A 13,716-nucleotide genomic window follows, 5' to 3' on the forward strand; every position below is an offset into this window, starting at 1 on the left:
GGAGTGGGTTGCCATTTCCTTCTCCAATGCATGAAAGTGAAAAGTGAAAGTGAAGTCACTCAGTCGTGCCCGACTCTCAGTGATCCCATGGACTGCAGCCTTCCAGGCTCCTCCATCCATGGGATTTTCCAGGCAGGAGTACTAGAGTGGGGTGCCATTGCCTTCTCTGAATTAACACTTAACATTATATTAATTTCAGGTATACAACATAATAATTCAATATCTGTATATTTGTGAAATGGTCACAATATGCCTAGTTAATATCTGTCACCATACATAGTCACATTTTTTTCTTGTGATGAGAACTTTTATGATTTACTTTCTTAGCAACATTCAAATAACAATACAGTATTATTAACTATCGTCACCATGAAGTGAAGTCGCTCAGTCGTGTCCAACTCTTTGCGACCCCATGGGCTGTAGCCTACCACGCTCCTCAGTCCATGGGATTTTCCAGGCAAGAGTACCGGAGTGGAGTGCCATTTCCACCATGCTGTACATTATATCCCCAAGACCTTTGTCCTGAACTACTGGCTCTGATTCTGTATTTATATACATTATTGCTCTTGTTGGCTTCAGATCATTATACCCATTCTCCAACTTTGAGCCCCATCTCATCTTTCAGCCCTGGGGTTTGTGTCTGTTTTCCCAGCAAAGACCATGCTCCTCTCCTTAACTAAAATCTCTATTTGATTCTCTTCCTTGTTACACTGCCTCAGGCCAGCAGGAATGGTGATGATCAGAACAGATGGGATGACATGGAATCATGAAGATGGATGGTTTGGCAGGCATATTCAGTGCCCTAAACGTTGTCATTAATAAGGACACAGCTTCTTTCCTATATTTTCCATCCTAGTTTTTCACAATTTCACTTTTTGTTCTCCACCCAACCCCACTATAGTACTCCCTTCCAATGGGACTCAGAAGACCATGTGAAGCTCATCCCAGGTTCTCTTTCTACCTTATCTGCATGTGGCTTTGCTTCTTATACATCATTATCATGTGCTCAAGGGTCCATAACAGGACAACCAGGTCCAGTCTACATGGTGACTTCTGCTCCTCTAGCCAGATCCTAAACATTTTTTTCTTCTCACCTCATTGTATGGATCTCAAGAATATAGAATTTTCATGGAATTTTACTCTATAGGACTATACCTGTATCTTCAACTTATTGACTAGTACCTGTTCTAAATCCACAAGATTAAAATATCATATTTTTACACTATATCATAAAGAATATTTATAAGAAGATTAACCATATAATTTTATTTTTAAGACCTTCTAATATTAAATTATGTCCTTAATTTTTAACCTAGTAAATATCCTTCAATTCAGTTCAGTCACTCAGCCATGTCCAACTCTTTGTGACCCCATGAATTGCAACACGCCAGGGCTCCCTGTCCATCACCAACTCCCGGAGTTCACTCAAACTCACGTCCATTGAGTCAGTGATGCCATCCAGCCATCTCATCCTCTGTCATCCCCTTCTCTTCCTGCCCCAATTCCTCCCAGCATCAGAGTCTTTTCCAATGAGTCAACTCTTCGCATGAGGTGGCCAAAGTATTGGAGTTTCAGCTTTAGCATCAGTCCTTCCAAAGAACACCCAGGACTGATCTCCTTTAGAATGGACTGGTTGGATCTCTTTGCAGTCCAAGGGACTCTCAGGAGTCTTCTCTAACACTACAGTTCAAAAGCATCAATTCTTCGGCGCTCAGCTTTCTTCACAGTCCAACTCTCACAGCCATACATGACCATAGGAAAAACCATAGCCTTGACTACATGGACCTTTGTTGGCAAAGTAGTGTCTCTGCTTTTGAATAAGCTATCTAGGTTGGTCATAACTTTCCTTCCAAGGAGTAAGTGTCTTTTAATTTCATGGCTGCAGTCACCATCTGCAGTGATTTTGGAGCCCAGAAAAATAAAGTCTGACACTGTTTCCACTGTTTCCCCATCTATTTCCCATGAAGTGATGGGACCAGATGCCATGATCTTAGTTTTCTGAATGTTGAGTTTTAAGCCAGCTTTTTCACTCTCCTCTTTCACTTTCATCAAGAGGCTTTTGAGTTCCTCTTCACTTTCTGCCATAAGGGTGGTGTCATCTGCATATCTGAGGTTATTGATATTTCTCCCGGCAATCTTGATTCCAGCTTGTGCTTCTTCCAGCCCAGTGTTTCTCATGATGCACTCTGCATATAAGTTAAATAAGCAGGGTGACAATATACAGCCTTGACATACTCCTTTTCCTATTTGGAATCAGTCTGTTGTTCCATATCCAGTTCTAACTGTTGCTTCCTGACCTGCATATAGGTTTCTCAAGAGGTGAGTCAGGTGGTCTGGTATTCTTATCTCTTTCAGAATTTTCCACAGTTTATTGTGATCCACACAGTCAAAGGCTTTGGCATAGTCAATAAAGCAGAAATAGATGTTTTTCTGGAACTCTCTTGCTTTTTCCATGATCCAGTGGATGCTGGCAATTTGATCTCTGGTTCCTCTGCCTTTTCTAAAGCCAGCTTGAACATCTGGGAGTTCATGGTTCACGTATTGCTGAAGCCTGGCTTGAAGAATTTTGAGCATTACTTTACTATCCTTATTCCAGTATAATAAATTCCCTTCAGTTAATACTACCCATTAAAAAGGGCAATGACTTTGAAAGGATATATTTCAAAAACCAAATCTGTCATTGTTTTTCCCCTTGAAGAATGTTCAAGGGGAACATTAGCTATGCTACTGTTCTGCGCTCCATTCCTCTAAACCAGGGGTTGGCAGACTACTGCCTATGGGCCAAATGTAACTCTCCTCTTGTATTTGTAGGGCCCAATGAATTAGGAATGATTTTCACATTTTTAAATGATTACATTCGAAATGCTTGTATAGGTCTTTGCTTTTGCCTCTGGGCTTGCAAACCTAAACCAGTTATTATCTGGTCCTTTATGAAAGAGCTTTCTGACCCCTTGGTGAGCTCATAATAAACCCTATGCCTTTAAGGTGCCAACAGAGGTCAAAATCACTGGTTCTCTTGAGTGGAGCTGCAGGACAATAGGTTGTTTGTGTCAAAAGCCACCGGGCTATGCTCTGCTCATTATTATTATTTTTTAATTATAGCTTGGACACTTCTTTTTTAAAATATTTATTTATTTACTTGGTTGCATGAGATCTTAGTTGTGGCATATGGGATCTTTAATTGTGGCATGTGAGATCTCATTCTCTGACTAGGCGTGAAACCTGGGCCCCCTGCGTTGGGAACTCAGAGTCTTAGCCACTAGAGAAGTCCCTCCGCTCACTTTGAAATAAAGACACGATGACTTTCTGGAAGGTCAAACTAAAAGATTCTGTAGACTGCCAAAAAGAAGCTTTGGTTAAAATGTGTCCTTCTCCAGAGACATTATTGGAATTTCCTTCCTCCTAGTCAAAGACCCAACTAATGCTGGGAAAGATTGAGGGCAGGAGGAGAAGGGGGTTACAGAGGATGAGATGGTTGGATGGCATCACCGACTCAATGGACGTGAGTTTGAGCAAACTCTGGGAGTTGGTGAAGGACAGGGAAGCCTGGCGTGCTTCAGTCTAAGCGGTCGCAAAGAGTTCAACACAGCTTAGCAACTGAACACCAAATGAAACCGGAAGTTCCTATGCCAGTGCACAATTGTTTAGATTTCCATAGTTAATACTCTGCCAGTCTTGTTTCTCCAGGCTGGGGCCATGGGGGAAGAAGCAGAACTGGGAAGGCAGTGCTCCATGAGATGAGACATTTTGGAATCCAGTCCTTGGTTTTGTAGGCTCTGGAACATGACTCTTTTTATCACTCAAGTCTGATCAGGCTCTCGGGCAATGACTCACACTAATTCAATTCATGACCAGATGCCAGGTTGCTGATTTGCACTGGGAGGAGTACTTGTCGTGAGACACAGGGCTGGCTATTTCTGCTGCTGGAAGAACTCTCTCTCTCTGGGAGAGTGGATTGATACAGGAGGCCAAACTGAGGTTGTCAGCAAGCTCTGCAAGGTCTTAGAGACCCAGAAGGTTTTTAAGGTTATCTGCATTACGGTCTCATAGTCATTTAGCACGTTTTTGCCTAAAAAAAACTTTAGTTCATCTAGACCAGGGGTCAGCAGACTATGGCCGGTGGGTTGGTCACCTGTTTTTGTAAATAAGTTTTATTGAAATACAGCCGTTCTCATTCATTTATGCATGGTCTGTGACTGTCTTCTGCAACAGAAACTCTATGGCCTACAAAGCCTAAAATTTATTATCGAGCCCTTCAGAGTTGTTGTTGTTCAGTTGCTCAGTTGTGTCTGCCTCTCTGAGACCCCCTGGACTGCTCTTTAGAGGCCAGATAGTAAACCTACATTACTAATCTAATCTACTAATTTGCACTAGTGTTTCTCAAGTTGTAGTTTCGACCTATTGGTGTTTTAAAAAATCATTTTAAAGATTAATGATCAGCATTTTATTTCAAGTAGAACAACAACAATGGGACATATCAGAGTCCATTTTATTTTCAAGGTAAGTATTACACTGTGAAATGTTTGTTTTTGAATGCTGTAATGATTAATTTCAGGTGTCAACCTGATTGGCCCAAGGGCTGCTCAGATGTCTGTGAGAGTGTTTCTGGAAGAGATGAGCATTTGAACTGGTGGATTTTGTAAAGCAGATTCAGTTCAGTTCAGTTGCTCAGTTGTGTCTGACTCTTTGCGACCCCCTGGACAGTAGTACACCAGGCTTCCCTGTCCATCACTAACTCCCGGAGCTTGCTTAAACTCATGCTCTTCGAGTTGGTGATGCCATCCAATCATCTCATCCTCTGTTGTCCCCTTCTCCTTCTGCCTTCAATCTTTCCCACCATCAGGGTCTTTTCTAATAAGTCAGTTCTTCACATGAGGTGGCCAAAATATTGGAGTTTGAGCTTCAGCATCAGTCCTTCCAATGAATATTCAGGACTGATTTCCTTTAGGATGGGCTGGTTTGATTAAATGTGATTAATTGATGCACATTTAATTTAATGTGCATTAATTTTTTAAAACATCATCCTTGTAGAGAAGGGGGACAAAAAGAAGCAAATGTAGAAAAACATGGGAAACCTATTGAAAATGTGTTCATTTCCCCAGTACCCCTTGCTGTCCAAAGGACTCTCAAGAGTCTTCTCCAATACCACAGTTCAAAAGCATAATTTCTTCGGTGCTAATCCTTCTTTAAGGTCCAACTCTCACATCCATACATGACTACTGGAAAAACCATAGCTTTGACTATTCAGACCTTTGTCAGCAAAATAATGCCTCTGCTTTTTAATATGCTGTCTAGATTGATCATAGCTTTTATTCTAAGTAGCAAGCATCTTTTAATTTCATAGCTACAGTAACTATCTGCAGTGATTTTGAAGCTCAAAAAAATAAAGTCTGTCACTGTTTCCCAATCTATTTGCCATGAAGTGATGGGACCGGATGCCATGATCTAAGTTTACTGAATGTAGAGTTTTAAGCCAACTTTTTCACTCTCCTCTTTCACTTTCATCAAGAGGCTCTTTAGTTCTTCTTCACTTTCTGCCATAAGGATAAAGCAGATTGCCCTCCTCCAAAGTGGGAGAACATCATTTAATCTGTTAGTGCCCTGGATAGAACAAAAAGGTAGAGGAAATCTGAATTCAGCCTCTGACTGATTGAGTTGTGGCATCAGTCTTTGTCCTTGATGTTCCTGGTTTACAGGCCTTCAGACTCAGACTATAATCTACACCCCCAGCTTCCTGGAGGGCTTCCCAAGTGGTGCTAGTGGCAAAGAACACCCCTGCCAATGCAGGAGACGTACGAGACGTGGATTCGACCCCTGGGTCATGAAGATCCCCTGGAGAAGGGCATGGCTACCCACTCCAGCATTCTTGCCTGGAGAATTCCATGGACGGAGGTGCCTGACAGACTGTAGTCTATAGGGTGGCAGAGTCAGACACGACTGAAGCAACTTAGGATGCATGCATGCTGGCTTCCTGGGATTTCTTTAGAGTTGATAGAGAGCAGATCATAAAACTTTTCAGCCTCCATAATTACATGAGCCAATGTTTAAATAAATCTCTCTGTATACCTATTGGTCTTGTTTCTCTGGAGAATTAATACACATGTACATACACAGATATGTGTTATATGTATCCTGGCTCCTAATGTAAAATGACTTTTCTTATTGACGGTCATGTTAAATAAAGTTTCAAAAACACTGACCTAAAAAAAAATTCCTGTATTCTTAGACAATTTTGAGAACACTGAAGAACTCTAAGTTTCAGACTTTCCTTTTGACTTTCATTATTATTTATAATAATAATATTGTATGGTACATCATAATTTTTAAGTGTCTTTCACACAGATCCCCACAAATTTTCAGGGCAAACTGCTGAACAAGGAACTATTACCCTTCATGTAGAGTTGAGAAAACTATGGTCCCTGCGTTTAGCTGTCTTGGTCAAGGCCACAATTCCTTTGTTTTGGCCCCACTGTGTGGCAAGTGGGATCTTAGTTCCCCAAACACAGATTGAATTTGTGCCTCTACTTTGGGAGCACAGTTTTAACCAGTGGGCCACCAGGGAAGTTCCAAGGCCACCCTTCTTAAAGCTGAAGTTTGTTTTGAAACCCCTGTCTTCTGACTCATCATCCAGGGCTTTTCCAACCATGAACTGTCTTTTCAGAGTCTAAGAAACTCCTTCCTGTCTGATAATCCCTCTTAAAAGGCTTTAGGATTTTCAGGATTATCTTCTTTATATTCTCTTTTATGCTGATAGCTTTGGGATAAAGTGCTCTAGAGGGATGCCATCTACAGGGATGCCAAAACCATCCCTGTAACTCTTTGCAAGGCCAGGACATGACAGCTTCACGGTGTTTCTCACCCTCCTCTATGGAGCATTTACGAGGATAAGGATCTTCTACTACCAACCTGGCAAAATTGACTGCTTCAAAATTGGGAAAGGAGTATGTCAAGGCTGTATATTGTCACTCTGCCTATCTAACTTACACGCAGAATGAAGTGATAGTGACTCAGTTGTGTCGGACTCTTTGTGACCCCATGGACTGTAGCCTGCCAGGCTCCTCTGTCTAGGGGATTTCCCAGGCAAGAGTACTGGAATGAGCTGCCATTTCTTTCTACAGGGGCTCTTCCTGACCCAGGGATCAAACCCAGGTCTTATGCATTGCAGGTGGATTCTTTACCATCTGAGCCACTAGAGAAGAGTACATCATGCAAAATGCCAGACTGGATGAATTACAAGCTGGAATCAAGATTGCCAGGAGAAATATCAACAACCTCAGATATGCAGATGATACCAGTCTAGTGGCAGAAAGTAAGGAGGAACTAAAGAGCTTCTTGATGAAGGTGAAAGAGGATAGTGAAGAAGCTGGCTTAAAACTCAACATTCATAAAACTAAGATTATGGTATCTTGTCCCATCACTTCATAGCAAATAGATGGGGAAACAATGGAAACAGTGATAGACTTTATTTTCGTGGGCTCCAAAATCACTGCAGATGGTGACTGCAGCCATGAAATTAAAAGATGCTTGCCCCTTGGAAGAAAAGCTATGACAAATATAGACAGCATATTAAAAAGCAGAGATATCACTTGGCTGACAAAGGTCTGTATAGTCAAAGCTATGGTTTTTCCAGTAGTCATGTACGGATGTAAGAGTAGGACTATAAAGAAGAATGAGAACTGGAGAATTGATGCTTTTGAATTGCACTGCTGGAGAAGACACTTAAGAGTCCCCTGGACAGAAAGGTGATCAAATCAGTCAGCCCTAAAGGAAATCAACCCTAAATATTCATTGGAAGGATTGATGGTGAAGCTGAAGCTCCAAGACTTTGGCCACTAGATGTGAAGAGCTGACTCACTGGGAAAGACCCTGATGCTGGGAAAGATTGAAGGCAGGAGGAGAAGAAGATGAGATAGTTGGATGGGATCACCGACTCAATAGACATGAGTTTGAGCAAACGCCAGGAGATAGTGAAGGAAGGGAAGCCTGGCATGATGCAGTCCATGAGGGTGCAAAGAGTTGGACACGACTTAGCGACTGAACAACAAGAACAATCTGGCACGACTGGGAATGCAGAGTGACAAGGACCCACCCGCTTGGTCTCTACCCTTCCCCACCTTTCCCAGGGGTGAGCAAACTTAATTTTAAACTGTCAGATAGGGAGGGGCCAATGTTTCTTCATGCATTGGGAGCTGGGTAACATCATTTGGGAGGTTTGTCTTTGGCACTGGAAAATGTGTTCTGCCTTGACATTGGAGAATTAAGAGAACTTGAGGAAGAGTAGTGGGAGACAGAAGGGAGCTCCAGGTGTCACCCCTGACATTGAGAGCTTGCCCTGCACTGAAAGCTTTTACCCAGATAAGCCCAGTTCAGCTCCCACAGCTCTATGTGACAATGAAGTTTGAGATAAGCTGGTGGTCTGTGTAAAGCCACAGAGATGGCAGTGGCAGAACTGGGCCTCAAACTTAGGCAATTTGACTCCTGAGCCCATGTTTAATCACTGTAGGTACTGACACCCTCCCACCCCCCAACTACCCCCTCTCTGCCTCTCTCTTTTTTTTTTTTTTTCAGTTTTGGCTGTGTCATATAGGATCTTAGTTTCCTGACCAGAGATTGCACACATGCCACCTATATTGGAAGCACAAAGTCTTAACCACTGGATTACAAGGGAAGTCCTACTCTCCCTTTTTGAATGAAGGGAGTATAAACGCTCTTGAGGTCGTCTCCTTCTAGGCTGTGCAGTATAACCCACCAGATAGCAAAGTAGGGCCTGGGTGAAGCCTACTTTGGGGTCAGTGCACATTTGACCTGATCCTCCTTTGGGCTGTAAGTGTCTGGACTTGATCACAAAAGATGAAAGGTGCCAAGGGCAGTAGGGAACACTTAACATTTGCTGAAGATGGCTAGACAAATAAAAGACTAACAGCATGGGGACAAAGGTCCCCCTCCAGTTTTGGGAAAATGGGTAGGAGGGTTAAAATCTTGCTGGTAGTCACTTTGATATTCAAAGGGAAGATAACTGTCTTGAAGATTATGGTGTAAAGTTGACTTTCTTCCCCTGCTCCTTTCTTCCTGTAAATCCTAGGAAATAAAGAGGGGAGTGAGAACTAAAAACAGCAACCCCATTTTCATCACTGGGACCCACCTTCTGTAAGGCCACTGAAGGGTGTTGGGAGTGTGGGGATATTCCAGGAGCCCTGAATTCCGAGGTTCTTCCCAGGCAGTGCCAGTGGCTGCTGAGATAGCAGGAGTGGTAGGAGTTGCCTCCATGTCCCTTCAACGGACACAGCTAAAGACATTTTCTGAACATTCTTCCAGTCCTTGGGGGAGCTTACTGCTTAATAACAATGAGGCCTGATCCTCCAGGAATAGATTTTATTTTTTTAAATTTAATTGTATTAAATTAATGTTATTGGAGTATAGTTGCTTTACAGTATTGTATTAGTGTCTGCTGCTGTTGCTGCTGCTAAGTCACTTCAGTCATGTCCAACTCTGTGTGACCCCATAGATGGCAGCCTACCAGGCTCCTCTGTCCCTGGGATTCTCCAAGCAAGAATACTAGAGTGGCTTGCCATTTCCTTCTCCAATGCATGCATGCTAAGTCACTTCAGTCATGTCCGACTCTGTGCGACCCTATGGACAGCAGCCCACCAAGGCTCCTCTGTCCACAGGATTCTCTAGGCAAGAATACTGGAGTGGGTTGCCATGTCCTTCTCCATGTATTAGTGTCTGGGCAACGGCACCCAACTCCAGCACTCTTGCCTGGAAAATCCCATGGATGGAGGAGCCTGGTGGGCTGCTGTCTATGGGGTTGCACAGAGTTGGACACGACTGAGAGAGTTCACTTTCACTTTTCACTTTCATGCATTGGAGAAGGAAATGGCAACCCACTCCAGTGTTCTTGACAGGGTGGGCTGCCGTCTATGGGGTCGCACAGAGTCAGACACGACTGAAGCGACTTAGCAGCAGCAGCAGTACAGCAAAATGAATCAGACATGCATATACATATATCGCCTCCCTTTTGGACTTCCTTCCCATTCATGTCACCACAGAGCATTGAGTAGAGTCCCCTGTGCTATACAATAGGCTCTCATTAGTTTCTATTTTATACATAGTATCAATAATGTATATATGTCAATCCCAAACTCCCAATTCCTCCCAGCTTCTCCTGCTTTTCCCCCTTGGTATTTTTGTTCCCTGTCTCTGTCTCTTAGGCATTGATTTTAGATGCTGAAGCTTCCTTGTCTAGTTTCCAGTGACTGTTGTAAATGGGAAGGTGGTGGGCAGATAATAGCCAGTCAAAGGCTGTGATTTCAGTAGTCACTGGTTTTGAAGGACTGGGCCATTAAATAAGCTAAGTTGGGGTTGATGACATGTTGAGGAGGAAATCCATGTGACCCGGGTGGGTAGGGGGGGTGGTTTCTAATCAGCAGATTAGCACATCCTAGAGACTGATGTGAGGTCTCTAACCAAAACCCCAGGAGTTATGGAAAAGGGAGGAGGCAAGGACAAAGAAAGGTGCCGAACTGTAAGGGAGTTAGAGAGGGGAAGGGAGAAGAGAGGGGAAGGGAAAGGAGACGCAAGAGAACAGTCATGAACTGGCAGCTACAAAGTACTGTCTCAGAGTCTGAGAAACTTTTCAAAGTAGCTCAATCTCTCAGATACTTGTATATTAATTAGATAAGGTGCTCATTTACAAGCCTTCTAGTTCCTTCTGGGGACACCTATGTTACAGTTTATTTTGAGCTCCCACAGTCCAAAATAAGGTCAGGAAAGAGATAACAAAGGGTATAGGAGAGGAAACAATTGCTTCTACCCTCTTAGATTCTGCAACTTACATCTGCAAATTAAACTGAAAAAGAGTAACCAAAGAAAAGGCCTGTGCATTTTATTTTATGCTAATGTTGACATGTACATAAGGAGTTCACAGAAAAGAAATGAAGTTCCAAAGAGGCAGTTAGACTCAGAAGTTTATATACCATTTTAACAAAGGGTGATAAATTGTGAAGACATGACTTGACAAAGATAAGGTGTTTGGGCTTCTAGGAGTGGTAAACTATGAGAAGATAAATATTTGGTGGGGTAGGGTGGAAGGCTTGCTCATTGGAAGAAAAGCTATGGCCAATCTAGACAGCATATTAAAAAGCAGAGACATTACTTGCTGAGCAAGATCTGAATAGTCAAAGCTATGGTTTCTCCAGTAGTCATGTATGGATGTAAGAGTTGGACTATAAAGAAAGGTGAGTGTCGAAGAATTGATGCTTTTGAACTATGGTGTTGGAGAAGACTCTTGAGAGTCCCTTGGACTGCAAGGAGATGCAACCAGTCCATCCTAAAGGAGATCAGTCCTGAATATTCATTGGAGGACTGATACTGAAGCTGAAACTCCAATACTTTGGCCACCTGATGTGAAGAACAGACTCATTGGAAAAGACCCTGATGCTGGGAAAGATTGAAAGCAGAAGGAGAAGGGGACAACAGAGGATGAAATGGTTGGATGGCATCACTGACTCAAAAGACATGAGCTTCAGCAAGCTCTGGGGGTTGGTGATACACAGGGAAGCCTGGCGTGCTGCAGTCCATGGGGTTGCAAAGAGCTGGACACAACTGAGCGACTGAACTTAACTGAACTGAACTAGGGGACATTAGGAGTTATTTAGTAAGCTTCTGTTTGTGCTTGACACATCCCAGAGCTATCTCTGCTCATAAAGATTGTTCTTGGGATGTCCCTGTTACTCCAGTGGTTAAGATTCTGCCTTGCAATGCAGGGGACATGGGTTTGATCCCTGGTCTGGGAATTAAGATTACCACATGACACAGGGCAATTAAGCCTGTGCGCCACAACTACAGAGCCCACAAGCTGCAACAAGAGATCCCACCTGATGTAGTGAAGACCCCATGTGCTGCAGATGCTTTGCCATCTGAGCCACAAGCGAGGCACAGAAAGATACACCCATTTAAATGCAGAGTTCCAAAAAATAGCAAGGAGAGATAAGAAAGCCTTCCTCAGCAATCAATGCAAAGAAATAGAGGAAAACAATAGAATGGGAAAGACTAGAGATCTCTTCAAAAAAATTAGAGATACCAAGGGAACATTTCATGCAAAGATGGGCTCGATAAAGGACAGAAATCGCATGGACCTAACAGAAGCAGAAGATATTAAGAAGAGGTGGCAAGAATACACAGAAGAACTGTACAAAAAAGATCTTCACTACCCAGATAATCACGACGGTGTGATCACTGACCTAGAGTCAGACATCCTGGAATGTGAAGTCAAGTGGGCCTTAGGAGCATCATACAAACAAAGCTAGTGGAGGTGACAGAATTCCAGTTGAGCTATTTCAAATCCTAAAAGATAATGCTGTGAAAGTTTGTTGTGCCAGCAAATTGGGAAAACTCAGGAGTGGCCACAGGACTGGAAAAGGTCAGTTTTCATTCCAATCCTAAAGAAAGGCAATGCCAAAGAATGCTCAAACTACTGCACAATTGCACTCATCTCACACGCTAGTAAAGTAATGCTCAAAATTCCCCAAGCCAGTCTTCAGCAATACGTGAACCGTGAACTTCCAGATGTTCAAGCTGGCTTTAGAAAAGGCAGAGGAACCAGAGATCAAATTGCCAACATCCACTGGATCATGGAAAAAGCAAGAGAGTTCCAGAAAAGCATCTATTTCTGCTTTATGGACTATGTCAAAGCCTTTGACTGTGTGGATCACAATAAACTGTGGAAGATTCTTCAAGAGATAGGAATACCAGACCACTTGACCTGCCTCTTGAGAAACCTGTATGCAGGTCAGGAAGCAACAGTTAGAACTGGACATGGAACAACAGACTGATTCCAAATAGGAAAAGGAGTACGTCAAGGCTGTATATTGTCACCCTGCTTATTTAACTTATATGCAGAGTACATCATAAGAAATGCTGCGCTGGAAGAAGCACAAGCTGGAATCAAGATTGCTGGGAGATATATCAATAACCTGAGATATGCAGATGACACCATCCTTATGGCAGAAAGTGAAGAAGAACTAAAGAGCCTCCTAATGATGGTGAAAGAGGAGAATGAAAAAGTTGGCTTAAAGCTCAACATTCAGAAAAATAAGATCATGGCATTCGGTCCCACCACCAGATACAAAGAGCTGACTCATTTGAAAAGACACTGATGCTGGGAACATTTGAGCAGGAGGAGAACGGGATGACAGAGGATGAGATGGTTGGAAGGCATCACTGACTCAATGGACATGAGTTTGAGCAAACTCAGAGAGTCTGTAATGGACAGGGACGCCTGGCGTGCTGCGGTTCATGGGGTCGCAAAGAGTCGGACACGACTGAGCGACTGAACTGAACTGTGCTGCAGGGATCTGAGTTGACACAGTCAAATAAATACATAAATAAGTGTGTGTGTGTGTTTTTTTTTTAAAGGATTGTTCTCTTTGTGATGTGAGAGGTGGGCACCTTCAGTAAGGAAAAACTATGCCCTTGTTTTAGACAGATTGGGTAAGGTTAGGAAGCTTTTCCAGTGTTTGCAATTTCTCAATTTCCTTTAGCTCAAAATAATCTTTACATCAAAGTGGCACATGTTGGGCCAGCATATTCTGATCCCCTTCTAGGAAGAATGCCTGGCAGCAGAAGTAGTGTTACAGTGGGCAGAAGATAGTCCTGAAGTAAAAACTGATAGATACAAGAATGGTATACAGGGCAGCATAACCACATGCTGCTGAT

Source organism: Bos indicus, chromosome 21, assembly GCF_029378745.1.
Source record: "Bos indicus isolate NIAB-ARS_2022 breed Sahiwal x Tharparkar chromosome 21, NIAB-ARS_B.indTharparkar_mat_pri_1.0, whole genome shotgun sequence".
Taxonomy (NCBI): domain Eukaryota; kingdom Metazoa; phylum Chordata; class Mammalia; order Artiodactyla; family Bovidae; genus Bos; species Bos indicus.